Source organism: Thalassophryne amazonica, chromosome 13 (genome assembly GCF_902500255.1).
Source record: "Thalassophryne amazonica chromosome 13, fThaAma1.1, whole genome shotgun sequence".
Classification (NCBI taxonomy): domain Eukaryota; kingdom Metazoa; phylum Chordata; class Actinopteri; order Batrachoidiformes; family Batrachoididae; genus Thalassophryne; species Thalassophryne amazonica.
In genome coordinates, this window is record NC_047115.1 from 89,697,998 (window position 1) to 89,725,600 (window position 27,603).

The 27,603-nt window shown below is 39.7% G+C and overlaps 1 protein-coding gene and 1 long non-coding RNA gene across 2 annotated transcripts in view; one reads left to right on the forward strand and one right to left on the reverse strand.

Moving 5' to 3' along the window:
* plpp4 (phospholipid phosphatase 4) overlaps positions 1-27,603 on the forward strand; it is a 518,492-nt gene that overhangs the window by 74,953 nt on the left and 415,936 nt on the right. The gene's annotated exons all lie outside the window — the stretch shown is intronic.
* Positions 16,849-26,682, reverse strand: LOC117523676. Its single transcript, XR_004564579.1, has 3 exons — positions 26,671-26,682; positions 22,671-22,673; positions 16,849-16,984 (listed from the first exon to the last, which is right to left on the reverse strand). It is a non-coding gene; the product is annotated as an uncharacterized LOC117523676 (long non-coding RNA).

Here is a 27,603-nt window from a genome sequence, read left to right on the forward strand (position 1 = left end):
CTCAATTGGGACGTTATACTGCGATCACAGGTGCAGTGAGTCAGTGCGTCTCGGAGCCACGATACACTGTACACGGCTGAACAGGTGGTTGCAGCTTTATTACACATCATACAACTGTTACAACATCTGACTCACATGGAGGGCTGACATCACAACTGTATTACAGACCATCACAGTATTAATATGCTGAATATCTCCTTTGGAATGGCACCGGATGGAACCACTCAGCACACAGGAGTGCCGCCGGTGGGTAAACAGTCAATTATCTTAATACCTATATTTGTAAGTAAGTCCCTTTGGCTGCTCCCTTGTTTTGCACTTGGGGTCGCCACAGCAAATCCAAGGTGGATCTGCATGTGAATTAATACCTATATTTAATCTCCCTTTTTGACAGATATGCGTTAGAAATCATTACATATGGATCTGTCATGTAATACAGTGACAATGCTGGGACCATGACCGCATCCATGTGACAGTGGGGGCCACCAGCACTTTGTACAGGCAACCGGTGATCACATGAGCTCTTGCTCCTGTCACTCCGGCTGGGATAACAGCTGATCGCAGCATGTGCCTGCTTCATCCACATATCTCATCTGTTTGCCTCAGAGCTCGTGTGTGAACCCGCCTGATGAGCATGGCTGCAGCTATACACAGATGATCCGGGAGGGGGGGGCGGTGAAAGAGAGAACTGCTCTATGTAACACCTGCTTTGACAATGTAAATGTATGTTTCACATGTCAATAAAGCTCAAAAGAAATGAAATGAGAGAGAGTGAGACAGAGAGGGAGCGACAGCGAGGTGCTGCATTCACGGTCTCATGTCACACGTCATTCACTGCATGCTCACATGTCAAATGAGACTGTCTTTAAACTAAATATAAACATCCAAATAGTTGCTCCAGTGTGTGAAAGGCCATACAGGCCAGGGAATCGAAACAGTCAACCATGTGGATCACATTATTAATGGTCTAAATGACGTGTTTTCATGCAGCACTATTATATGGGCATAAATACTCTGCATTTTGCCGGCGGGACTGGACAGCCCTGTTGCGGGAGCGGGTTGGAGTGTAACACACGTTGTGGGTGCGAGCGGCAATGGTCCATTCAGTGGGAGTGGGAAGGAGGTAGTCCCACTCAGGGCTCTGGTGCTTTACTGCTCATCTGCCATATCAACTACACCCCCCCCCCTGAACAGCTGATTTCCAGAGAGGAGAGAAAGTGCAGGACAGAGAGACAGAGAGGAAGAGGAAGGTGCCCATGCAAGGGGTGGGGGGGGGGGGGGGGGACAACCCAGAACTGTCTATTCTGTTCATGGGTATGTCAACCTGCAGTGGGACACGGCAAGCCTTCAAACTGCGTATCACAGCGCTTGGCCTGCCATGGCACCCTCCTTACTTTCCACCCAGACTTCGGTGCTGGCCTAATTGCGTGAATCTTTCGTGCTGGCTCTGTGCCACATTCTGGGTATTTGTACATGGCTGTACAAATGTATGTCCCATATGAATGCAGCTTGAATTCTGCTTGTCTTTCCAATTCGTGTGATTTGTACAGTATTCGTGCCCTAGTGTGACGGGGCCCTTAGGGAGTAGTATGCCATCTGCTCAGGAAACATGTCAGAATCACCTATTGGAACCTCAAGCTTCTGGATATAAAGAGTTGGTTTGTCACAGATCACAAAAGTCATGGTTTGGATCAGATATGGTTTTTAAGCCAAAGATTGGATCATTTTTCAGATCATGAAAAATGACAAATACTACTTTCATTTTTATTTTTAAACATAACTGAGTAATTAAAATAAGGAATTCTACTCGTGTTACTGAATGAAAACAAGATGTCCATTGTTTAACCTAGAATCTTAAAATAAAATATGGAATTGTATTAAATTGCAATATAAACAGTATCAGTGAAAAAACAGCCTTTGTCAAAATCACAAAAGTACAAAAAAAACAAAAAAACTTTTTTTACTCAAGACATGAGGATGTGTATAATGTCTATTGAGATGGTAACAATAATAATTTTATTTATAACCCTTTCTGGATAAATACATTCCCTACCACTGAACCTGGCAAGTAGACGCTCAGAAACAGTCAGATATATATTTTCTGGAGCTGCGGACTTCCAGCCACCTCAGCTGTGCACGTGCTTCGAGCATGGCGCTCTTGTTCAGTGGATACATGGCTGCACAGGAAAGAGATGATGGACACGTCTTCAACCCTGTTAACGTGAACAGAGGTTTTGTTTTGTTTTCTTCTGTGGTTAGATCAAGAAGTGAGTTGTCTTTAAGAGCACGAGGCTGTAACAGGTTACAATGGATCACCAAAGTCTCAGCGAGACTGTTTAAAAAAAACAAAATACATGTTTTGTGAGTGCCAAGCAGGTGCGTTCCCTCCAGTCAGACTGTGATGTTACTGTAACTGCATCACAATACAAATGAGCCCTGTTAACTCACGTGAGATGGGGTCCACAAAATCAGATCTGAATGTTGTTTGAATGTCAATTCGTGCTTTAGTGTGACAGGGGTATAAGGAGTAGCTGCCTTCCATTATAACCATTATTGCATATATGGGTGCTTAAACGCAAAAAAAAAAAAAAAATTGTGCAAAAAATGTCTTTTTTTATTGTTTTTCATTTCTTAAAAATGTGACTGGCAAAAACTAACGCCAGATTTGGATTCAGTACCCCCAAATTACAGAAATCCATTGAAAAACTCAAGAAAAATGACAAGAAACTTGTGTTAACCAGTGTAATTGGACATTCCAACAGACATCTGGGTCTGCATCTGGGTACCTTTATCATTTTGACATCAACACAATAAGTTATTCATGAGGCCTAAAATTTCAGTCTCACAAAGGTCCAATAATATCTTTGTACATCTTATATTGTGTAAATTTGCCTTTACATTCTCTTAAAAAATTTTCACATTGTGAAATTATTTTCAACCATCCCACATTCCCGAAAATGATTTCAAAGCCCTTTTCCCATAAAGCCTTCAAAGTTTTCAGATCAGTGCTGAATTCATCAAGGCTCTGTGATGGTGAGGTGGTAAAAATATAGTTGCCTTCCATTTGCCAGTCTAGTGACATGACTAGGGATGGGGTATTGATAAGTGTTATGTGCAGACGCAGGTTGAGGAGCGGACCAACGTCTGACCGAACCCAGCGCTAAATAACCAGAAAGCGGTTCCACAAACAAAACGATTTTATTTCCCCTCCAGTGCAATAGTTAGTGTACAACATAAATATTTGGTTTGTCTGGCGGAGTGAAGGACGGCGCGCTCTCCAGCGCCCAAAAGGATCGAAGCCTCGGTGCTTCTGGACTCAGATTCACCGCCAAACACCCCCCAGGTGGACACGACAAACTGACTCTGTGAAGGATGGAAAAGGTGAGGTAAGTCAACAGAGCTACAACAAATATCCTTCAGAGGCACACACTATCAGCAACACATTCAGGTCTGAATTTAAGCTTTATGTAAATGAGCAGCTTCTCACAACAGGTGGAGGATCATCATTCCGTACGCCACGGCAGTGAGAAGCAAACTGCACAATTCTCATCAATGTTCAAATATACTGCGTAACAGAATGCCAAATTACTATTAATGATCATTCAGACAATAATCACCTTTGATGTGTGCTGACAGCATGTGTCCCTCACCCGTCCTCCTTCACAGGCACGATGTGTCAAACCCTGGCGCGGTCCTCAGCGTCTCACAAACGAACGTCACAAGGTCGAGTTCCCGGCAATTCTGCTTGAACCACTCATGGCTTAAATGCAGAACGCCATCTCATTATCTGCTTCAGCTGAAAGTCTTTAAGTTTGCACGTGAGCATCATCCACAGGTGCTGGGAGTCAGTAGGCCTGCACGTGAACATCCTCCACAAGTGCAGCTAATAATGCTGATGAGGGTGAAGGACTCTTCTGCCAGCACCTTCTCCACAGACAAAAAACAGTTTGCATACCACCTGGAGAGCAAAGAAAAGAAAACAATACAAAACATCCAGCCAAACCCCCCAACACACAACAGATAAGATTTTATCGATATCGATACCGCTATCGATTCTGCTTATCGACCCAATTCTTTATTGATTCCCTTATTGATACTTCCTGTGAATTTTCTGTGTACTAAAAGTACACTTTACAGGTTTTCTATTCAGCAACATTTTAAATTGGTCACTAGATCCTTGATCTCTGGACATAAATAAAATAAATAAAATCTGTAGTTTTTGTCAAACGCATTTCCTTTCAGACATTTTGGCATGAATATCTCTCCGTACCTCTGAGCTGAGCTCAGCCAGCTGCTGCAAGTCAGTACAGGACATCTCATTTTGGGAGGAAAAAAAAAACGTTTGAGCGATTGCAGTTTGTTTGTATTACAACATTTGGAAAGAGGTGTCATTTGATTTAAATGGTGCTTTGCTTTGAATTTATTAGTTCCGATTGGACTCTATCATTCTAACTTGACTCGGCAGAGAGCCGCACACCGTTTGGAGCTGTGTGAACAGAACGGAGGACGATTCTCATTTCTTTCTCGCAACAAGACCGGAGTCCCAGTTAGTGACTTTAATCTGCACAAAAGTGACTCATGATTCAGGGATGAAAGTGGTGAAAACAATAAAAGCTGAAAGCCAAAATTACCCCCCAACACCACCTGTATGAAAATGTTTGAATTCTAGAAGCTCTGAAATGAAATCTGGGACTATTCCAGACAATAAACTGTAGTGAGTGAGCATCCATTTTGGTGAGAAAAAACCCAACTTTCCTTATTCAGATTCATTCCAGTAGTATTCTGCTTTACTGGGATGCAGCAGGTTTCTAGTTTGGCAGATAGTTCTGGAGGAAATCACTGAAGAAATTAACACATTGAAAATATGGTTTGACCGAAACAAACTGTCATTAAACTTAAATAAAACGGGGATGAAGTGGAGGTGTGAGAGTCACTAGGTGTTCACAGGAAACACTTATTTATTTCTATATTTTTTATTTTCATTGTTGGTTTTATCTTTTCTGTTGTGTTTTGTTTATCAGGTTCTTTTTGTCTCTTTCTCTAAAATTGTATTGTAGCATTATTAGTTATTATTACTATTATTGGTGCTGCTGTTGCTATATTATTATAATATATAAATAAAAAATACAATTTGTAATACATTTGGCTCTTTAAGGACAACAACGCTGCGCCATTAATTATTATGCAGAAAACAAATGCACACAAACGTGTTGAGATATGAACAGCTTAATTGCTAACTTTAACAATAAAAACGCCATAGACATGCTAACACGTTAGCAGTCAGTCCCATTTTTAAGTTGTAAAATACATCTATCAACGGTTTCAGAAGACCATAACAGGTCAGTTTAAGATAAAAAAAAAAAAAAGGTAAATATTCCTCACAGACATATGCTCTTTAGGATTTAGTGGGTAAAATTAGATAAAGCGAAATAAAACAAAGAATCAATGAAGCAGCAAATTGAAGCACTGCTTAATTGGTTCAAGTTTCAAAGCAAAGCCGCGCATCCAGAAATGGTTGATTACAGACCCGCTGCAGGGTCTGTAATCAATGTAGAGAAATGATCATTTTCCTGACAAACACCCCCAAAAACAACAGCCCTCTGAAGGGCCGTATAAAGGAATCTTTAAGCAGAAGGTTATTGATGTCGATGGATCGATAATTTCTTAATGATATCCAGAAAGAACCCAGTTCTCGATACCCAATCCCTACTCAGTACATCAGTGCAGGCCATAAACACTTTCAACATCATTCCAGATTATGCAGGGTACATATTCCATTGTTGTGCCAACTCTTCCAGGATACTGCTGTTTTACCACACCACAAATTGTAGGATTGTGCCACAAGATTTCAATTGAATGGAGGCGTGTCTCATGAGATGTGGAGTAATGGGACAGCCCTCCATTTAGGAAATCCCTTCCACAGTTTTTCAGTCGCTAGCACACGAACATTAAGCTGTTCTAGACTAACTCTTCTATCCACGCATGTCCTCTGTATTTTTACACTATAACACCGCAAAGCAGGACAGCAACGTGCAGTGTTGCAAAGCCGTTGTACCGAGAAGCTCCTACATGTAACCTACAATACAACGAAATTAATCAACATTTGAAAAAGCACCATATTAAAGTGCAGAGGATCTTTTTAGCTGGGACCAGAAAGACAAAAGGAGGTCAGCCGGAAGGTTGTGACAATTTATCCAGACTGACCCAGACTGACTCCAAATGGAGTAAAGTAAGTACTTTCAATATTTTTTGTTGCAGTTTGGAAACGTGGGAAATGGACTCTGTCCTGAACCACGGTGCATGTACTCAAGGCAGGTGTGCCATCTGGTGTTCAAGAGATGAAAACTTTAGGCCCCTGACCCAACAATAAATAAAGTATTTAATTCTTTCACCGAAACAGCATCTTAGATGTACCTTCTGGCCAATGTAGCTGAACTTTCAGGTCTTCTTTTTTAAGAAAATTCTCCTCTATATCATGTCATCATGAAACTGTAAAACTGGGAATACAAAATATCCTCATATAAAATCACATATATTACAGTTTTTTTACAACTGCTTTGACCTGTTGTTCAATACCTTTTAAAGGCTTTTTCAAAACTCTTCACACAGTTACCACAACATCAGCCTGTGTGGGCTATACAATGAACATATTCTTCTTAGTGTTGACACAAAATACACACATTTACATGTTTAAAATGAGTTTTACTCCCTTTACACACAAGCTCATCATGACCAAAACAGTAGATGTTAACTGGTGTATTTTCAATTGCTTTCACTCGGTTGGTCAAAACAGAAAACCTCATGTTCAAAACTAATGGAGCAAAGATGACATTGATCACAGCTGATTCCCGTCTCACCCAGCTCAGGTGCTGGGCTTTGTCAGTCACATTACCAATAACATTACCTATATTTATAGGCGTATCTTGTGAGGGAAAAGAACAAAAGACAAGACAAGGACAAGGTGGAGGACTTGCAAAAAAACAAGTGAGTAAAAATGCTAGAGGTAGAGAGTTTAGAATGCATGGTGGGGCTCAAAGAAGGGCCAGAGATAGGGTGACAGATGAAATAAAAGCGACATCATCGATCATTCGATCACCATCCAATGACCAAATGTCCCTCCTGGATGCAATGGGCTGCTGCATGCTAGGACATCACAGATGACAACTGCCAGGGCTGGATAAGGCATGCAAACAAGATACTTCCCAAGATGCCATGGCAGAGAAGACATCAGGTGTCATGTCAATGAAATCATGTGGCCCAATGCTGATGACTGAACAGATGAGCTTTTTTTTCTTCCTCTTTTACAGTAATTTCTTCTGCTTCTTTTTCTTTTGTGTATTTGACAATACAGTAATGAATGACAGCTAATGCTGATTTTTTTTCCTCTTACTGTATGTCATTTTTCACTTGCAATACAGGTAAAGTGTTTACTGCAAATCCTGTCATTTACTGTCTCTTCCCTTCATAAGCATTTTGCAAAGGTGCTCTGACATGGGTCATTCACTTTTGTGCTGAGTGTTGTTCAAAAAAAGGAACAAAATTCATGCCCAACAAAGGAAAAATGAAGAACATCATCACAAACATTAATTTACATGTATGATCAATACAATAATCTGTTGATTGTAACAGAAAAGGACAAAAGTAGATTTGACACATGCCAAAGTGATTCAGTTTGTGTTATTTCATCAGTTGTCAGTGTTTTTTATGACACTGCTGTGACTGACTACATGTTTTCTGTTGGAAGACAGTGTGTGTCAGTGCTTTGGTTTATTTGGTGAATTGTGTTAGTGTATTACTGTATTTTGGAAGTGTGTGTCTGTGTTTATTTACACTGCGTGAATTTGAGCATGAATTAGCTGTTTGGGGAATTGTGTGTTCAGGTGTGATGTGCGTTAACAGTTTGAAAAAAGTGTTTAAGGTTCTGACAAAGGGGTCATAGCGGTTGTAAAAACTGTTAAAGCAAACCAGATCTCTGGTGTTGGGAAAGTGTAGGAGCACGGACCCACAACAGGGGGCGCAAGATACGGACATGGATAAAGCCGAATAACAACACTTTACTGTTGTGAAAATGCACAACAACACCGATTACAATAGTGAATGAAGTCAAATACAAGATGTCATGTGGGCAGGCTCGAAGATAGGACATCGGTCGGAAGTCGAACCGGAACCACACGATTTCCTCCGCCACCGAACCCCGGGAATACTGGAGCCGCCAAGTCCCGAACTCCCAGGTGACCACTGCCTCCGCGTGTCGGATCTGGTACTGCTGGCGAGGAGCAAACACAGTTAGAAGTGGGTGCGTGTGCACCCAGCAACAACGTATGGTGAGGAAACCACCTCCACCTCTCGTCGAAAAAAGGAACAGAATGAATACTGTCCAACTCACACAAGTAACAGATTATTCCTGTCAACAAACACAGTCAGCTGAGAATATTACCCTCCTAGTAGAGCGATATTCGGCAATGAGGTGGAGATGCCAGTCTTGCTGATATACCCCTGTATATCTGGTGATGATGACAGCTGTCGTCGGTGATAAGTGACAGCTGTCACCCCGGCTGCTCCTGTGAGGCGGCGCGCCCTCTGGTGCCTGGAGCCCGCACTCCAGGCAGTGCGCCCTCTGGTGTGGTGGGCCAGCAGTACCTCCTCTTCAGCAGCCCACACACACTCTGGTATCAGAATAGTATTGGTATCGGCAGATATTCAAATTCAGGTATCGGGATCGGATCGGAAGTGAGGAAAAAGTGGATTGGTGCATCCCTAACATACATACTAACTTAATTCCTGCACCAAAGCTTTGCTTGCAGACTCAGCCATGCCTATTCATCTTCGCAAAAGTTCTGTTTTCATGAGAAATACCTCAAACAATAAAGTGTGATTATTGAACCAGTGACATATTGTTGTCCAGATCAAGTCAAGAAGAATTATGAATCACTTGTTGAGGGAAAAAAAAATGTAATGACTCTTGTCTTTTCTAAAACAAATACCTGCACTGGTCAAAAAATCGAAAGTAGTCCACAGATAAAGTAGCGAGTTTTCAGACACTACTGAGCTGTTGGAATTGGCTAAACTGAAAGGAAACATCGGTACCAAGCAAGAGCATTTTCAGTGACAACAATCCAATGGATGATAAAACTCCTCCATAATGGAAATTCAGTGGGTGCGTCTGGCAAAAGATGTTGGTTGTGTCATGGGCCTATGTTTTTCATGTACTGTTGTGTGATGGGTTCCTTGTTTCATTCTGTATTTGCCCCCCCCACCCCACCCCCAGGCTTTTCAAGTGAGCTTCTCATTTCCCCCGTTCACGATGACAGAACAACCACGAGCAGTTTCTCTCTGCTCTCCTCCTCTTGCCATGTGAAACAGTGAGCAGGTTTCTCTTCTTAATTATTTGGGTTCACCACAGGTTTGTCGCTTTTGTCTCTGAGGGTCTCCTTGCAATATCTTGTGTTTTTTTGTGGTGATTGTGACTTTTCTTCCTCCTAGTGCTGCGAATATGGTACGCAAGTTTTTCCTCATTGCTTAGAGACCTCTTCAGCCGGCACTTCCAGCAGCAGTTAGTTCAAGCCTTTATGCCTCCACTTTTGCAGCTTTGAGGGTCTGAGCCCTTTTTAAAAAATGCTGCACTCCCAGTTTCCCGCTAGACTGTCATGTTTATTCTGCTTTCTTGGCTTCCCAAGTGAGTATTTTTTTCCAGTTTTCAAGCAGTACTGTTTTTTGTCCGCTGTTAGCCTTTGACTCTAATTCGCCTCTTGTATTGGATACTGTTACTTTTTGACCTCCTGAGGCTAACATATTTACTTACATATGTTGTATTTTTTGGAGTAGAAGGCCTGTTTTTTTTTTTTACTAGGAGGCCCTGCAACTTTTACATATGGTTCTTTCTCCTTCAAAAGGCATTTTTTTATAGGTGCGACTTGTACTCCAGAAATAGGGTAGACAGCCCAAACATTAATTAGCACTAAGACCTCCAGAGAGAAGAAAAGACCATAGTGGGCTAAAGAGAAACTGTTAAAGGAGTCTGGCCAAATTTAACAAAACAAGCACAATTTAATTTCGCTAAAATCCAAGAATACAATGTTGGTTTATTTTTGAAATGTGTTGCAAATTGCAGCTTATTTCAATGAAGAAAAAACATATTTATCTTGGGGGGGAATTCCATACTGATTTTTTTTTATGCTGTTGCAGGAAGATGTGCATGTGTGCGTGCATGAGGCTTTGAAAATTACAGGAAGTTACTTTTGACCTTGCGTGACGTGCATACACAGAGCGGCACACTAACATCCGTAACATGTCTTGTAAAGGACTTCAGAGGTGTTAGCTGGTTACAAAAACAGCCTTTGTAGATTTAGAAGTATTTATTTTTTTGCAAACTTTAACTAAATATATGAGAAAACAGATTTATACAGAATAAGATGTTTGAGAGCATTTACCACTGTCTTGGATTATTTTAGTCATTTATTGTAGTTATTCAGTTATTTTAGAGACCAGTCAGCTTATGTCACTATGCAATCTCTACTCTGATTGGCTGTCGCTATGTCCGTCCTGCAAGTTAGGGTAAGCCTCCATGTGCTCTATGACATCTCTATTACAGACTGTGTGGGTCTCTACTGTGAGTAGTTCAAGGCCGTGTGTTCATTTAAAATTTTCCCCTTCATGCAACTTTTTTTATTTTTTTTTCTAGACAATGCATATTTTTATCATATTGTCAATGTCATGTGATGAATACCCTAATTGGACTAAGCTGTTGATGGTGTGTGTGTGTGTGTATAGTTAAAGGCTGTCCAATTTTAAGGGTGTTGCAATGCATCTTGAATCGTGACCATTTGTCCTGAAGCCTGTGTAGAATAGTATTTTTTTAAATTAGTATCATGATACCATGAAAAGGCAACTACTGCACAGAAGAAATAATGACTCTTTCAGAAAGTGTCATAGATGATTCGTCAAATGTACAAACAGATAATATCAAGGGTAGACATTTATGCTTCACAATAACTTGTTTCTTTTAAAGTTATACCATTCACTACAGATTACTTTCTATATGTTTAATGGGAACAGTGATCTAATTACATATTGTGATATGTATCAATTGTGATAAGAGTATCACGATATGCATCTCATATAGGCCACGTAGTAAATTGTTGCCCCCCTGGAACAGTGGTGCAGTGCGGCTAATTGGATGGAAGGGATGCTCAGTGATAAAGTCTCATTATGTATTGGCAGGAAGTGATGCTGGAACTTTAGTCTGGTGCTGTTCTAGTAAACATACAGTATAAATAATGACGGAAGTAAACAAACAATGTCTCAATATTTAGTAAAGGACCAGCAGAGAAGCATTAACTCAGTCCTGTGCAGACGTTGTGCAGCATCATTATGGATACATGTGTCATTCTGAAAACACAGTGATGATGAAGACTTGTCAGGATAATAATACATCTCACCACTAAGTAGAGTGTTTAAAGCTTTCTTCAGGAAAGGATCATTAACTCAGAATCACTGAAGTAAAATGTCAATTTTATTACTGTATATTTGATGTTTTGACAAGATAAATATACTTGGTATGATTTTTAAATTTTGCATTGCATGCAAGTCCAGTGGTACAGATTGGTGTGGAACCGGTCCAATCACACGACTCCACCCTGCAGATCTGTTAAGCCTCACTCACAATGCACCGCATGTGTGTTGGACAGGCTCATGTCACAGGGAGTGGCAGGTCGCAGCTGTGCCGCAGGTATCCGGGGGAAAAGTTTGTGAAAGAGTATGGGCGTGGTACTTGTCACGTAAGGGTTGCACACCTGTTGTGCATGAGAGGTGGGGAACTCTAGTCAGGTGGTCTGTCCGAGACAGTCACTCCTGACTAGAGTGTGTCACAAGCCAGGAGTGCATGCAAAAGGATGCCCCCCATCGCCTCTGCCGCCTCGTATTCCAATGTTGGTGTACCTGTGTTAGCACAGCCAATATCACTTTGTGTCTGTCCTCAGCTTCTATCTATGACATTGTAGGTAGGTGTAATGCTGAACAGACTGTGCATACATTTTTTTCATGGTATATTGTGAGAATCATTCAATATTACAATAAAAATACAACCCCAATTCCAATGAAGTTGGAATGTTGTGTAAAATGTAAATAAAAACAGAATACAATGATTTGCAAATCCTCTTCAACCTATATTCAGTTGAATACACCACAAAGATGAGATATTTAATGTTTAAAATATCAGGCTTGGCAAACCAGGTGGACTCAAATGCAAGCTCACTAGACTTGGTATTGTTCAGATGGTTTAATAACAGTCAGGGATTCGGTACACAGGAGGTCCAGCAGCGAGGCAAAGGTAGCAAAGGCGAGAGGCTGACAGGCACAGGTCAAAAACTACGGTGTAAGGGCTACCAGAGGCAAGGCAAAATCAAGGTCAAAAATCATGCAGTCAAACACATGCAAGCAAAAACAGAGCAAAGAATGAAGCCATGCTGTTAACACGTGCAGAATGTGGCTTGGCATTGTCTTGCTGAAATAAACAGGGACGTTCCTGAAAAAGATGTTGCTTGGATGGCAGCATGTGTTGCTCCAAAACCTGGATGTACCTTCAGCATTGATGGTGCCATCACAGATGTGTAAGTTGCCCATGCCATGGGTACTAACACACCCCATTACCATCACAGATGCTGGCTTTTGAATTTTGTGTTGGTAAAAATGTCTTTTTCCTCTTTTGCCCGGAGGACACAGCGTCCATGATTTCAAAAACAAATTGCAATCTGGAATCATCAGACCACAGCACACTTTTCCACATTGCATTTGTCCATTTCAAAAGATCTCGGGCCCAGAGAAGGCGGCAGTGTTTTCTGGTTGTTGTTGATGTATTGTTTTCTCTTTGCATGGTAGAGTTTTAACTTGCACTTGTAGATGTAGTGACGAACTGTGTTAACTGACAATAGTTTTCTGTAATGTTCCTGAGCCAATGCAGTAAGATCCTTTACACAATGATGTCGGTTTCTAATGTGGTGCCATCTGAGGGATCGAAGGTCACAGGCATTCTTTGTTGGTTTTTGGCCTTGCCGCTTACATGTACACAGTTTCCAAATTCTCTGAATCTTCTGATTATATTATGGACTGTAGATGATGGAATTCCTAAATTCCTTTGCAATTGAACATTGAGAAACATTGTTCTTAAACTGATGGACTATTTTTTCAAGCAGTTGTTCACAAAGTCTGATCCTCACCCCATCTTTGCTTGTGAATGGCTGAGCATATTGGGGATGCTCCTTTTTATAAACCAATCATGGTACGTGTTTCACGTGGTAGAGAAGCTTGAATCTTCGACTGGACTGGGTTGCTTGACACGAGGACGTTTCACTTCAAATCTCAGAAGCTTCCTCAGCTAAAATTCTTGCTCTGGAAGTCTGATTCTGTCTGACTCTTGAGTCAGACATTTCACGTGTTTTCCAATTAACCTGTTCACCTGTGGAATGTTCCAAACAGGTGTTTTTTGAGCATTCATCAACTTTCCTAGTCTTTTGTTGCCCCTGTCCAGCTTTTTTGAAATGTGTTGCAGGCACCCATTTCAACAATGAGCAAATATTGCACAAAAACAAAAAGTCTATCAGTTTGAACATTAAATATCTTGTCTTTGTGTTGTATTCAGTTGAATATAGGTTGAAGATGATTTCAAATCAAATCAATTTTATTTATATAGCGCCAAATCACAACAAACAGTTGCCCCAAGGCGCTTTATATTGTAAGGCAAAGCCATACAATAATTACGGAAAAACCCCAACGGTCAAAACGACCCCCCTGTGAGCAAGCACTTGGCAACAGTGGGAAGGAAAAAACTCCCTTTTAACAGGAAGAAACCTCCAGCAGAACCAGGCTCAGGGAGGGGCAGTCTTCTGCTGGGACTGGTTGGGGCTGAGGGAGAGAACCGGGAAAAAGACATGCTGTGGAGGGGAGCAGAGATCAATCACTAATGATTAAATGCAGAGTGGTGCATACAGAGCAAAAAGAGAAAGAAACACTCAATGCATTATGGAACCCCCCAGCAGTCTAAGTCTATAGCAGCATAACTAAGGATGGTTCAGGGTCACCCGATCCAGCCCTAACTATAAGCTTTAGCAAAAAGGAAAGTTTTAAGCCTAATCTTAAAAGTAGAGAGGGTGTCTGTCTCCCTGATCCGAATTGGGGAGCTGGTTCCACAGGAGAGGAGCCTGAAAGCTGAAGGCTCTGCCTCCCATTCTACTCTTACAAACCCTAGGAACTACAAGTAAGCCTGCAGTCTGAGAGCGAAGCGCTCTATTGGGGTGATAGGTACTATGAGGTCCCTAAGATAAGAAGGGACCTGACTATTCAAAACCTTATAGTAAGAAGAAGAATTTTAAATTCTATTCTAGAATTAACAGGAAGCCAATGAAGAGAGGCCAATATGGGTGAGATATGCTCTCTCCTTCTAGTCCCCGTCAGTACTCTAGCTGCAGCATTTTGAATTAACTGAAGGCTTTTCAGGGAACTTTTAGGACAACCTGATAATAATGAATTACAATAGTCCAGCCTAGAGGAAATAAATGCATGAATTAGTTTTTCAGCATCACTCTGAGACAAGACCTTTCTAATTTTAGAGATATTGCGTAAATGCAAAAAAGCAGTCTTACATATTTGTTAATATGCGCTTGACTGACATATCCTGATCAAAAATGACTCCAAGATTTCTCACCAGTATTACTAGAGGTCAGGGTAATGCCATCCAGAGTAAGGATCTGGTTAGACACCATGTTTCTAAGATTTGTGGGGCCAAGTACAATAACTTCAGTTTTATCTGAGTTTAAAAGCAGGAAATTAGAGGTCATCCATGTCCTTATGTCTGTAAGACAATCCTGCAGTTTAGCTAATTGGTGTGTGTCCTCTGGCTTCATGGATAGATAAGCTGGGTATCATCTGCGTAACAATGAAAATTTAAGCAATGCCGTCTAATAATACTGCCTAAGGGAAGCATGTATAAAGTGAATAAAATTGGTCCTAGCACAGAACCTTGTGGAACTCCATAATTAACCTTAGTCTGTGAAGAAGATTCCCCATTTACATGAACAAATTGTAATCTATTAGATAAATATGATTCAAACCACCGCAGCGCAGTGCCTTTAATACCTATGGCATGCTCTAATCTCTGTAATAAAATTTTATGGTCAACAGTATCAAAAGCAGCACTGAGGTCTAACAGAACAAGCACAGAGATGAGTCCACTGTCTGAGGCCATAAGAAGATCATTTGTAACCTTCACTAATGCTGTTTCTGTACTATGATGAATTCTAAAACCTGACTGAAACTCTTCAAATAGACCATTCCTCTGCAGATGATCAGTTAGCTGTTTAACAACTACCCTTTCAAGAATTTTTGAGAGAAAAGGAAGGTTGGAGATTGGCCTATAATTAGCTAGATAGCTGGGTCAAGTGATGGCTTTTTAAGTAATGGTTTAATTACTGCCACCTTAAAAGCCTGTGGTACATAGCCAACTAATAAAGATAGATTGATCATATTTAAGATCGAAGCATTAAATAATGGTAGGGCTTCCTTGAGCAGCCTGGTAGGAATGGGGTCTATAATAGACGTGTTGATGGTTTGGATGAAGTAACTAATGAAAATAACTCAGAACAATCTGAGAGAAAGAGTCTAACCAAATACCGGCATCACTGAAAGCAGCCAAAGATAACGATACGTCTTTGGGATGGTTATGAGTAATTTTTTCTCTACTAGTTAAAATTTTATTAGCAAAGAAAGTCATGAAGTCATTACTAGTTAAAGTTAAAGGAATACTCGGCTCAATAGAGCTCTGACTCTTTGTCAGCCTGGCTACAGTGCTGAAAAGAAACCTGGGGTTGTTCTTATTTTCTTCAATTAGTGATGAGTAGTAAGATGTCCTAGCTTTATGGAGGGCTTTTTTATAGAGCAACAGACTCTTTTTCCAGGCTAAGTGAAGATCTTCTAAATTAGTGAGACGCCATTTCCTCTCCAACTTACGGGTTATCTGCTTTAAGCTGCGAGTTTGTGAGTTATACCACGGAGTCAGGCACTTCTGATTTAAAGCTCTCTTTTTCAGAGGAGCTACAGCATCCAAAGTTGTCTTCAATGAGGATGTAAAACTATTGACGAGATACTCTATCTCACTTACAGAGTTTAGGTAGCTACTCTGCACTGTGTTGGTATATGGCATTAGGGAACATAAAGAAGAGATTTTCTTGCAAATCATTGTATTCTGTTTATACTTATGTTTCACACAACATCCCAACTTCACTGGAATTGGGGTTGTAGCTTGTGTGGGTGGACATGACACATTCTTTGGACGTGAGCCTTGAGGTTACGCTGCTGTCCAAGGTTCTGAAAGAAGGAACACACCCACTGTTGGTCTGTGCTGCATTACAGTGCAGTGCTCTGGCATGCATCACCAAGGAGGTCACATCCGATCACATCTGTTTTTTAAGTAAAAACCCGTGCATCAGATTATTTGGGGATGGGGGTGTCTGGTGTGTACTATGGAATATAATCCTGTAGCACCCTCTTCTTCCCTTCTCCAGTGCTACACATTACACAATCTCCCCAGTGTGTGTATATATATATATATATATATATATATATATATATATATATATATATATATATATATATATATATATATAGGGGAGATCAGAGTTTTTGCCATTTGTGTTGTGCTGTGCGCACGTAGGCCCCATTGATGGTCTGTATCTTCTGGAAATAGTCTACCATTATGAAGCCCTCAGCATCCCAGAAGAGACCATGACCTTTCCAGCAGATGAGACAGCATTAGATTTCTTTGGCAGGGGAGATCCCACGTTTAAATTGCTTCAAGTGTTGTTTGGACTCTAATTTATGTTTGTGGCATGCCCCAAGCAGAGGGTCACCCCTTTGAGTCTGGTCTGCTTGAGGTTTCTTCCTCAGAGGGAGTTTTTCCTTACCGCTGTTGCTCTGGGGGTTGGTAAGGTTAGACCTTACCTGTGTGAAGCACTTTGAGGCAACTCTGTTGTGATTTGGCGCTATATAAATGAAAATAAATTAAATTGAAAAAATGGTCAAGAATCATTGTATGACATTATCTGAAACTGCCTCAAAAAGCTAAAGATTCTCCCTGGACATCTGGAACCCCACGTGTTTCTGATTGGCTGCCAGAAGCCTTTGTGCTCATAGTTATTCATCATCAGAACTCTCTCTCCTGAGAAATGCCTACAGTACTGGATATGTGACACTCACTTACTTTTCTGCCAAAGAGGATCATTTCATGGATCTCCTGGATCATATCGGTCGAGGTGGCAGTTCTGGGTCTTCCTGATCTTGCTCTTTCGTCAATGCTTATACTGCCGCTCTTGAATTCGGCTGTCCAGCATTTAACTGTTGCATAAAATGGGGCATCCTCCCCTAATGTCATTACCATGTCCTCATGGATCTCCTTCAGAGACATTCCCCTTTTTTGTGAGACCCAGAATCACAGCACGCCCATCAGCTTTGTCCATTTTGTCAGTCTGTTACACCCCTACTTGCTTCACTGAAATATTACCCTGTGAGTCAGAATTTCGCACATTCTTAAGAGAAATGTTGGTTTCTCAGAATGCAAAAGATGGAGAACCACACCCTACTTTTTCTGTGTGAAGCTCAAAACTTTTCAATCAAAACCTTCCTCTCGTTGCATATGATTAAAGAGTTCTATGATGATGAGTGTCTAAATGAGGGGTTAAAAATGCACATATGCAGTAATTTAAATATAAAAATGTTGCTGTACATGTTAGAAACAGAATGGTTTTAGGTTTAGATTCTGTAGACAAAACATGTGAACTCCCACCCGGAAACCAAACGTTTTTTGAATGTTCATATAACGTTTGCATGCAAACGTTTGCAAACAAGCCATGAACACTGCATGAACGTCAGATGAACAAAGAATGAGGACAGGTAATGTTTGCACATGAACATTATATGGACATTATACAAATGTTCACAAATGTTCACAAACATTGTATGAACAGCTGAAGCAGAACATTCAGTGAACATCTGTATAATGTTCATGTAACATTTTGTATGCAAACATTATATGAACATTATACAAATGTTCATTGAATGTCCTGCTTCAACTGTTCATATAATGTTTGTGGACATTTGTATAATGTTCATATAACGTTCATCTATGAACGTTATATGAACATTCCCGAAATTTTCATTGATTGCAAGCGGGACATGTCCCGCTTCAGCTGAACATTACAGAAATTTTCATTGATTGCAATTAATGAAAATTTCTGTAATGTTCAGCTGAAGCGGGACATGTCCCGCTTGCAATCAATGAAAATTTCGGGAATGTTCAGCTGAAGCGGGACATGTCCCGCTTCAGCTGTTCATGTTTGTATGTTATATATGCCAACATTATACATTTACATGCAGGCATTGGCCTACAATTTGATTGTATGAAAGGTTTACTCTCCATATTGAAAACCAAAAAGTGAAGTAAAACAAACTATGAATGTTTCAAAATTCAGTGTTTTATTCCGATGACTTGGAAATCAAATGAAACAAACCACCCCAAATGTTTTCATGCAGACAAGAAACTTAAGTTATAACACACTGCAAGCAATATTTCCAGAGTGGGGGGGGGGGGGGGGGGGGGGGGGGGGGGGGGAAGTACAAAAAGTGAAAAAAAAAAAAATACTGCAAGTTTTATTACATACAGACGTTGAAAATAGTATGGCAGTCAGATACAACACAATGGAAATGAGCATTATGCTTTATTATATTATCTGTGACATTGAGACATTCACCACATTTTAACGGAGTCTGAAAGAAAAAACAAAAAAAACAAAGGCATATCTCCATGTGAGGAAACTGCTTCTCGACCGAGGGAAATGGTAACGTATGGCACTATGGTGTTTTTTTTTTTTTTTTTATGTGGTTTTGGCATTGATCTGACACCCTGCAATTTGGAAGTGGATTCTGCCATGACCTGATGTCATGGTGCATCTCTACTCTGATTGGCTGTCATCACAGTCATCTAAATAATCCACCTCCAGTACCTCTTCAGATTCAGAAGACGACACCCCGGGTGCAGACAGAACTCCACGTGTCTTCTGAAGATTCATTAATGGAAAAAGAGGCTGTTGTCTGGTAGAGCACTCTGGAGATGAGGCCGGAATGTCCTCCTCGGAGTACTCATCAGAGGAGAGAGGCCTACCATTGACAGAGCTGATGGCAATGGCTGGGTGGATTATGGTGTCCTCAGTTGTTTTATTCTCCTTTTTTCTGGTCAGGAAAAAGTTCAGGATGGTCCTGTCTATACTTCCTTGATTCTGCTCTGTTGGGACAGCTTCGTATTACGGTACTAATCGTAGAAATTATAGTGTTGCTGTCCATTGATGTAATAGCTATTACAGCTGCCATGACAACCCTATAATTTGTTGGAAGATCCCTGGCAAGGCTGCCTTTGGCAGTTCCCGACTTTCCCTGACTGCTGAAGCACTGCCAGAGATAAACTGGGGCTATAGCATACAAGCAGTCCCTGACAATGCTGGTTATAGTATTCTTTCCATGTCCAATTCCAGGGGCATATGCAGTCAAAGCGTTGATGAGGGCATTCCTTCGGCGCCTGGCTCCCTTGTCCTCACCATCAAGTTTCTCATTGGCACTCTCAGCTGCAAGTTGAAAATTGCCATTGTTATTCATAAGAAATGAGACACATTTTACTATTAAGATACTATACAATTCAGCAGCATGGTCAGAATTGGTATTCTCAACCCAACAACCTATTGTACAGGCCCTATATTTTTATCAAGCTTGTTTTATACTGGTTTGCAGAATTTTCTCAAGTTATGTAGTTATCAGCTACCACAATGGAGAAAACTCAGAAGTGGTATATGCCATAAATACAGCATGTTGTTTCATAATATACTCTAAAAAATAAAACAAAATTTTGTTAAGTGAAGAGGATAGACAAATGTAAAATGTATTAACTCACTTTCTTCAAGTGACTTTACAGGAAGGCCCAAGACTTCCAGGCACTGCTTTGTAATTTGTTGTAGCTCACATTTCCAGATTAGAGCTGGACATTCTTCTAACAATCATCCTCATCTCAAGTTCAAGTTCCCTCTCCTGGTATGTTCGGGAACGGACACTTTGTGTGAGCAATGCATCAACTTTGCAGATGAGGTCATTCTGCTTTCTCCTGTAACATAAAATGTGCACACAAATATTACTACCCTTAATACAGAAGTTCCCATTGACCCCCCCCCCCCCCCCCCCCAATCTACAACAAAATCAGTTTTTAGTTGGGACAGGTCACTTTTTTTTTGCCCTAGAGAGAGTATACAGTTTTGTGTGTGTGTGTGTGTGTATGTATATATATATATATATATATATATATAATATATATATATATATATATATATATATATATATATATATAATATATATACACACACACACACACACCATGGTCAGTGAGAATTACATGTCTAACTGGCGTGCATTATTTTTGTGAATACGCACACGTAGTTCAGCAAGTTAAGTCAGTGTAATATCACTCCGTTGTGGTCGGCACCACAGCAACGCACAAATCATTTGGCACAGATCAGCTGTGTTTTGACAGGTGAATAACAGAAACATGATAAAACATGGATTTCCAAGTGAATTTTAATATTTTTGGCCTAAATTAAATGTTTGAGGAATGGGAAGAGGAGGAGAGCAAATATTGCAGCAGATTTGAGAATATTTACAGGGGAATCTTTCAAATGGTGATACAAGCACCAAATTCAATACAATAGTCCTTAGACATTACTCTTTTGAAAAAAGCAGAGTATCCACTCGATTTTCAATAGGCAGTCAGGTAGGGGTCAATGAGAATTACACAGGATCAAAATTAAAAGATGCTGCAATCATATTGAAAACTATACCACATATTCGTCCAACCATAAAGATTCCAAAGATATAGTTTGGACTATCTTTGACTGAATGTTCCGAAGTTATGGGTCAAAAATAGCAAAAACGGTGACAAAGCTTAATTTCAGTTTGTACGGGAGGCAAAAGTTCCAAGCTCCAATTTTTGTAAATAGTGATAAACAATAAATAGTGGTAAACGTGAATAGTGATGGAGCAACTTTAATTTTGGCCCACCATACAAACTGACGTTGACCTTTGTTACCATTTATGCTGTTTTCACACCATAACGTCAAGACATTTAATCAAAGATAGACTAAGTGATACCTTTTTGGTATCTGTATGATCAGATGAATATGTATACTTTTCAATATGATTGGAGCATTGTAAATCTGACCTCTGTAATTCTTCATTGACCCACTTGGCGCCTACTGAACAATCAAGTGGACAGTCTGGTTTCTCAAAAGAATATGTCTAAAGAATACATGTCCCAAATTTGGTGCTTGTATCACCATTTGAAAGATTGTTTCAGTTATCTACTGCACTAAACAAAGAAGAACAGCAAAAGCAACGGCATAAAGATTTAACATCCGACGACCTGACAAGATTGAGACGGGAAAGAAGATGATACGGTTGGCAAGGATGAAAATATCTTGAGACGGCATAAACCTAGTCCCAAATACTTACGCATTTTTAATCAAGTTCTGTTAACTTAAATAAGTATTTGTGTGTTAGTCACTGTGTTGGGACCATGGTATAAGGATTAAACAACTTGAAGCCATGCATTATACTGTTTGAACGCACGAGGCGGAGTCTAAAAAACCACAACGTGAAGCAGAGCGGTGTTACTCCACAAAGTGCTCACACCACACACACACACAGTCAGCTGGAAAAGGGTTAGGGTGTGCCGAGTGCACAGTGTTTCATAGTCTCCTAGTTCGCATACAGCACAACATGAGCTTTGAACTCAGTGTTGTTAAAAAGCGGTCTCCTTTTGCATACGTCATTTCAGACCGCCAGCAGTGATTCACAGATTTTCACCTTGTTCTTATTCTAAAGTCAGTTTAAAGCAGAAACAAGGCAATGTTCTGTTAATTTGCTGCTGACTGTCCGAAATGACACATGCGCAGTACACAAAAGGGGACAGTTCAAACTGTGACACAGGGACCAGTGCATTAGTGCTAGGCCACCACAGCTCCCTTTATAATTGTATAATATAAAAAGGTAAAACTTGAGTAAATTAAACATACCATCAATATGCCCAGCATCTGCATGATGCTGCCAAGTCGTTCTGTTGGCGTCAACTCAACACGAGGAATCTCAGACAGCTGTGCATCTGCAGCAGAAACACTTGCCAAATGACAACGTGCCGTAAGCTCAGCCGCAGGTCTTCTTGCAGATGACAAAGCTTCAAAAAACAAAAGCAGTGACATATATATAATCATCATTTCCAAGAAAATTACAAACATATGGAAACACAACCACTAACTGGCTAGACAGAGAATGTGCAAGATGCATAATCACTAAACCTCTGTATCTCACCCCAGACTTATTACACCTATACAAATTTTTTCAATGTACATTATATGAAAACTTGTAGACTCTAGAGCAGGGGTGGGCAACTTGTTGACCAGAATGGGCCATTAGGGTGCAGGTTTTCTTTGCAGCCACTGACTCCACCAGGTGATTTCACTGATTAAATCTGCTCAAAGTGATATTAATCAATGAAATCACCTGGTGGAGTCAGTGGCTGCAAAGAAAACCTGCACCCTCTTGGCCCTTTCTGGAACAAGTTGCCCACCCCTGATCTTGAGCATCCTTTAGAGAATTTGTCAACAGATGCTGTCTGCAGGACATGCGTCTTCACACAACTGCCGGCACATGTTCAGAAGGTTTCAGTTCTCAGTCAAGACTAGCTGATGTTTCTATGCCAAAAGAAAATAAACACTCAATATTAAAAGTAAGTCGCTGTACAGTCTCATTTAAACAAAATACAAACCTGTGGATTCACTACTACTTTCCGATTTAGACTGATCGGGCTGTTGGTGTGACTGAACTGCCATCATGGCGTTTGGCTCAGGCTCAACCGGTTGGTCGGATGGAATCACTGATGTGGCAGCTCTTATGACAGCAGGCATGGTTACTTTTGAAAAGAAAAATAAACAATAACCCAAAAAATTATTATTATTGGTCGCATTTGTAAAGGGCAAACAAACAATTTGAAGTAATTACACATGCAAAACCTATGGCAGTAATGAAAGTTACAATCAATAATTAAATATTCACACAAAAATATAAAACAGTTGTGGCAATGCAAAAACACAACTGAATCAAACTTATTTTCACAAAGTCTCTTTCTGTGCACTAACATGTTATTTGAACTTAAATTTCCTGAATGCCTAGTAACAGACAGCATATAAATTTTAATTCTGGTTATAAAAAGTTATGTACATTGAGAGGAAGGATAATAAATAATAAATAAAGCATGTAAATGATAAAATACTCACATGGGCATATAAAAACAATATTACGCAAAAGAGACATCTAAAGGTCTCTTTTCAAATTTATATTCTGCTCCGAGTTGTAGATATATATATATATATATATATATATATATATATAGCGAGCACATTTACTGGATCAGAACCACTCAAAATGCTACAAAGGACAAAGGGGTTTCCTTTGTTTTCACTTACTTTAAAATGGTGACTAGGGTGCGCTTCAGATCACGTGACCAGTGTCCCAGATGTCCGTTTTCCTCGATTAATACAAGTTCAGCTCTGTTGAAATAAAACAATTGGGGTTATATTTTTTTTTGTTTTTTAATGCAAAAATATATTGAAAAAGACAAAACAATTAATGTGCAACATTATATTAACTTAGATTTTGACAGAAACATGCAAAAAAGAACTTTGATATTACAAACATTACAACATAAATGTCATATTTGTCTATTATTCTTGTTTAGAATGCATTGGAAGTTCTGTATCCCCTGTCTTTATAGCTGGTCCTACACCCTACCATCAGGTATTCTGTCTGGGCCATACTAAAATATGAAATGGAGACTGATAATCACGAAATGGTCTAAAATGTAACAAAATGGAGCAGAGTGAACCAGACTGACTCCAAATAATTACTTCTATTTAATTGTTTAGCGTTTGTTTTTGTAAGATGGCCTCAGTATACATTATAATAATTGTCTTAGCAAGTTTTCAGGGTATCATGCAGCAGTCTCTTATTAACGTAATGAAAAGCAGAAAAAAAATTACATTTTTGTAGTATAACATTCATTTACAATTGTCATCATGTGGATTCTCTATATGTTTGACTGCAGCGACTCTCTGGCACGCAAGGGATTATGGGATACGTCAATAGGGCGAATTGGAATTGAAGGCCTCGATCTGGGGATTTTTTCAGGCCTACTGCGTTTTTTTTTTTGTTCCAGCATAATAAATGTAAAATGTCAAGTATTATTCGAACTTCAAATTTATTTATTAACAAGCCACGAACTGCATGACTCGCGGCAATGGTTTAATGTTGTTTTGGAGACGATAATAATTAAGATTTGTGCCAAGCCGTCCAGGCCGTGGATTGATCAGATAAACAAGTTGTTGCTAAATACAGACCTCTATCCAAACTTTTAGACAGGTCAGCTATGTCGTGAGCATAACATATACATGCTTTTTCATTGTTATGTAAGTCCAAAGTGTGTTTCTTAAGAAATTAAAGACGGTAAATCAATGGAAAGACGCAATCAGATCAGTTCAAAAAACATCACAGTTATAACATAAAAACGACAATAAGTATAATATGGAGACCAGCGTATAACCACGACGTTCCGATAATTTTTGCAGTATGTTTGAAAGCGTTGCAATAGATATTTCTTACCTGATGGCGATAGATTTTAATTCACAAATTCGGCGCACCTCTCTCCAAGCTCCCAAACCGCAAAATGGCGATGGGAAACGAAGGCCGTATGTGCCGTTCAGGTCTCAAATCTCGCGCAAATCACGCGTGATTTTAAAGGTACTGGGCTTGCGGGGAGTCGCGTGCGACCAACAAACTTCTTGATTACACACAAAAAAGAAGGAAAAAAAAACCGCTCGACAAATTAATACAGCCAAATATAAACACAAAAAATGCTCTGCAAATTACCATGACAACCAACAAACACACAAAAAATTCTCTGCAAATTAAGGCAAATAAATAGACAAACATTCAATGTTTGATACATGCAAATGTTCGCTTCCAAACATAACGATCATATAAACACAATAAAAAAATAAAATACAAAAAAAGCACCCAGCAAATTACACAACCAAACATAAAGGCTGCACTTTACCTCTGCATACCCTAAGGCTTGTGACCAGAGAATCCTGAGTTGTGCAGTGAGGTGCCGACAAAAATGCAACAAAAAGAAAAAAAAAACATCTCTGCACCACACAACCAAATATAAACACAACAAAAAATGCGCTGCAAATCACTACATATCAAGGCTCTGCTATATCATGACGCAACCAAATGAAAACACAGCCAAAAAAAAAAAAAAAAAACGCTCCGCTATGGCAACCACTCTATGAACGTTTGATACGTACGTTTGCAAATGTTCGCTTCCATGCAAACATCACACAAACATCGCGAACATTACATGAACGCTCTCAAACTTGCTGAACAATAAGCAAACATTCTATGAACATTTGCTCGCAAATGTTCGCTTATGACCTGTAAAAAATATTATTTGTCTATGAGCTGTTTTATTTAAATGTCAGTGTTTCCTGCTCATGCATGTTGAAAACATTATTTTGTAAATCAATTTTTAATACCTTTATATATTTTCCTTATTTACAAAAATGTTAAATATATTATGCTTTTATAAAATTTATACTTATAATAAGACTTATAATAAGCTGGCATTGCAATCTGTTTCCATAAAAAAATATATATTTTTGGTAGCTGACAATCTAGTGGCTTAAATTATTTTGCAAAAATTAATATTTCAACAGATTGCATGTTTATGCAAGTTGCCCAAGACATGTTTTCTGTCAGTTTATCACAGTAATCTTGAAATTCTATATTCAGTATAGGCCTGAATAAATCATAAATCGACAAATTATTGGTTACCATGGTAGAGTGCTTAATTATTTCCTGTTCATTCTACCTATGTTTGCATACATGATTTAAATGGAGTCCAACATTAACTTTCTGTAGGCAAAATGATATTTATTGTTTTCCTAGCTGTATATGAAATTTTACAAAATTTTAGAATATATATATATTTTTATTTAGAGGCAAGCTAAGCTTTGCACATACACCATGAACATTATGTGAATGTTCACAAACACACTGAACATTAAGCATACATTCTATAAACATTTGATTGATTTTTGCAAATGTTTCCTTACATGTTTGTCTAATGTTTGCTTTCATGCAAACATTAGACAAACATCACAAACATTATATGAATGTTCGCAAACTTGCTGAACAGTAAATGAACATTCTATGAACGTTCAGTTGATGTTCACAAATTTTCGCCTCCATGCAAACATTAGACAAACGTCACAAACATTACATGAACGTTCACAAACTTGGTGAACAGTAAACAAACATTATATGAACATTTGTTTGATGTTTGCAAATGTTCGCTTCCGGGTGGGCTGTCACAGGTTCTTGGTGAGAGGCCTTCTGGGTAAAATGACAGTTCCTGCAGGAACAGAGAACATCGCTGCGCTGCAGCTTTCCTGCAGTCATGCAAGTTCTATTATTACACACTGTCACACTGGGCTTTTTCACAGCTGCTTTATTAGATCTGCTCCATTACTGTCATTTTTGGTTCCATACTTCTATCTGTCAAAGTCACGACGGATCAAGGAAATAGAACAATCTGTGTGTCCATCAGGACTGTCAGACCCAAACACTCCCTCATGGTTCACTTTTTCCCTACAGACAGACGGGTCACACACCGTGCAGCCGCACCTCAAGAAAGTGGAAGTGACACTTTCAGACTTGATAACTCAGGTAGAGAAGGGTGTTAATGATTTTCAAAGCACACTGTGAAAAGGATCTTTTTGCTCTCACACTTCTGTTCTCTAAACTCGATTTATGTAAGTTAATCCTGTGGAAACACAAAAAATCCATTGCCCACATTTCTGCTCATTGGCCAGTGGTGACTCGTCCACGCGGTCGATGGTGTGATGCACCACCAGAGAAGAACATTTACAAGAGATGAGGGAATGTTTCTGTCACATTCCCTCATGCAGTTTCAGATGGTGTGCAAAGTTTTTCTTGCCTTTGAATCATCATCCAATCAGTGTGAAGTTTTTCTTTGTGAAGTACCGCCCCCTTTGGGATGACTTCAGCGACAGACTTTATGTAAAACTTGCAAGACTTTTTTTTTCAAACTGCAGGTTCTCCGTGCAATCTATGTCACAGTTCCTCATGCGTGCACTTAACATTGTTCCGTCATGCAGGGAATGATGTAATGGTAATTAGCTCAGCTGCAAGCGGCCAGTCACATTAAAAATCAGCCAGTCATTCAAAATCAACATGGCTCATTATTCCAACTGGTGTCATCCCAACAAATACAGTTCATATTCTTCCGGTAGCAGAAAAAGTGAAGACCAGGCTAATGGCAGCTCGTTTGGCACCTCGCTGCCATGACTGAGGGCTTCAGCTGCATGTAATAAACACCAACCCGGTCTCACG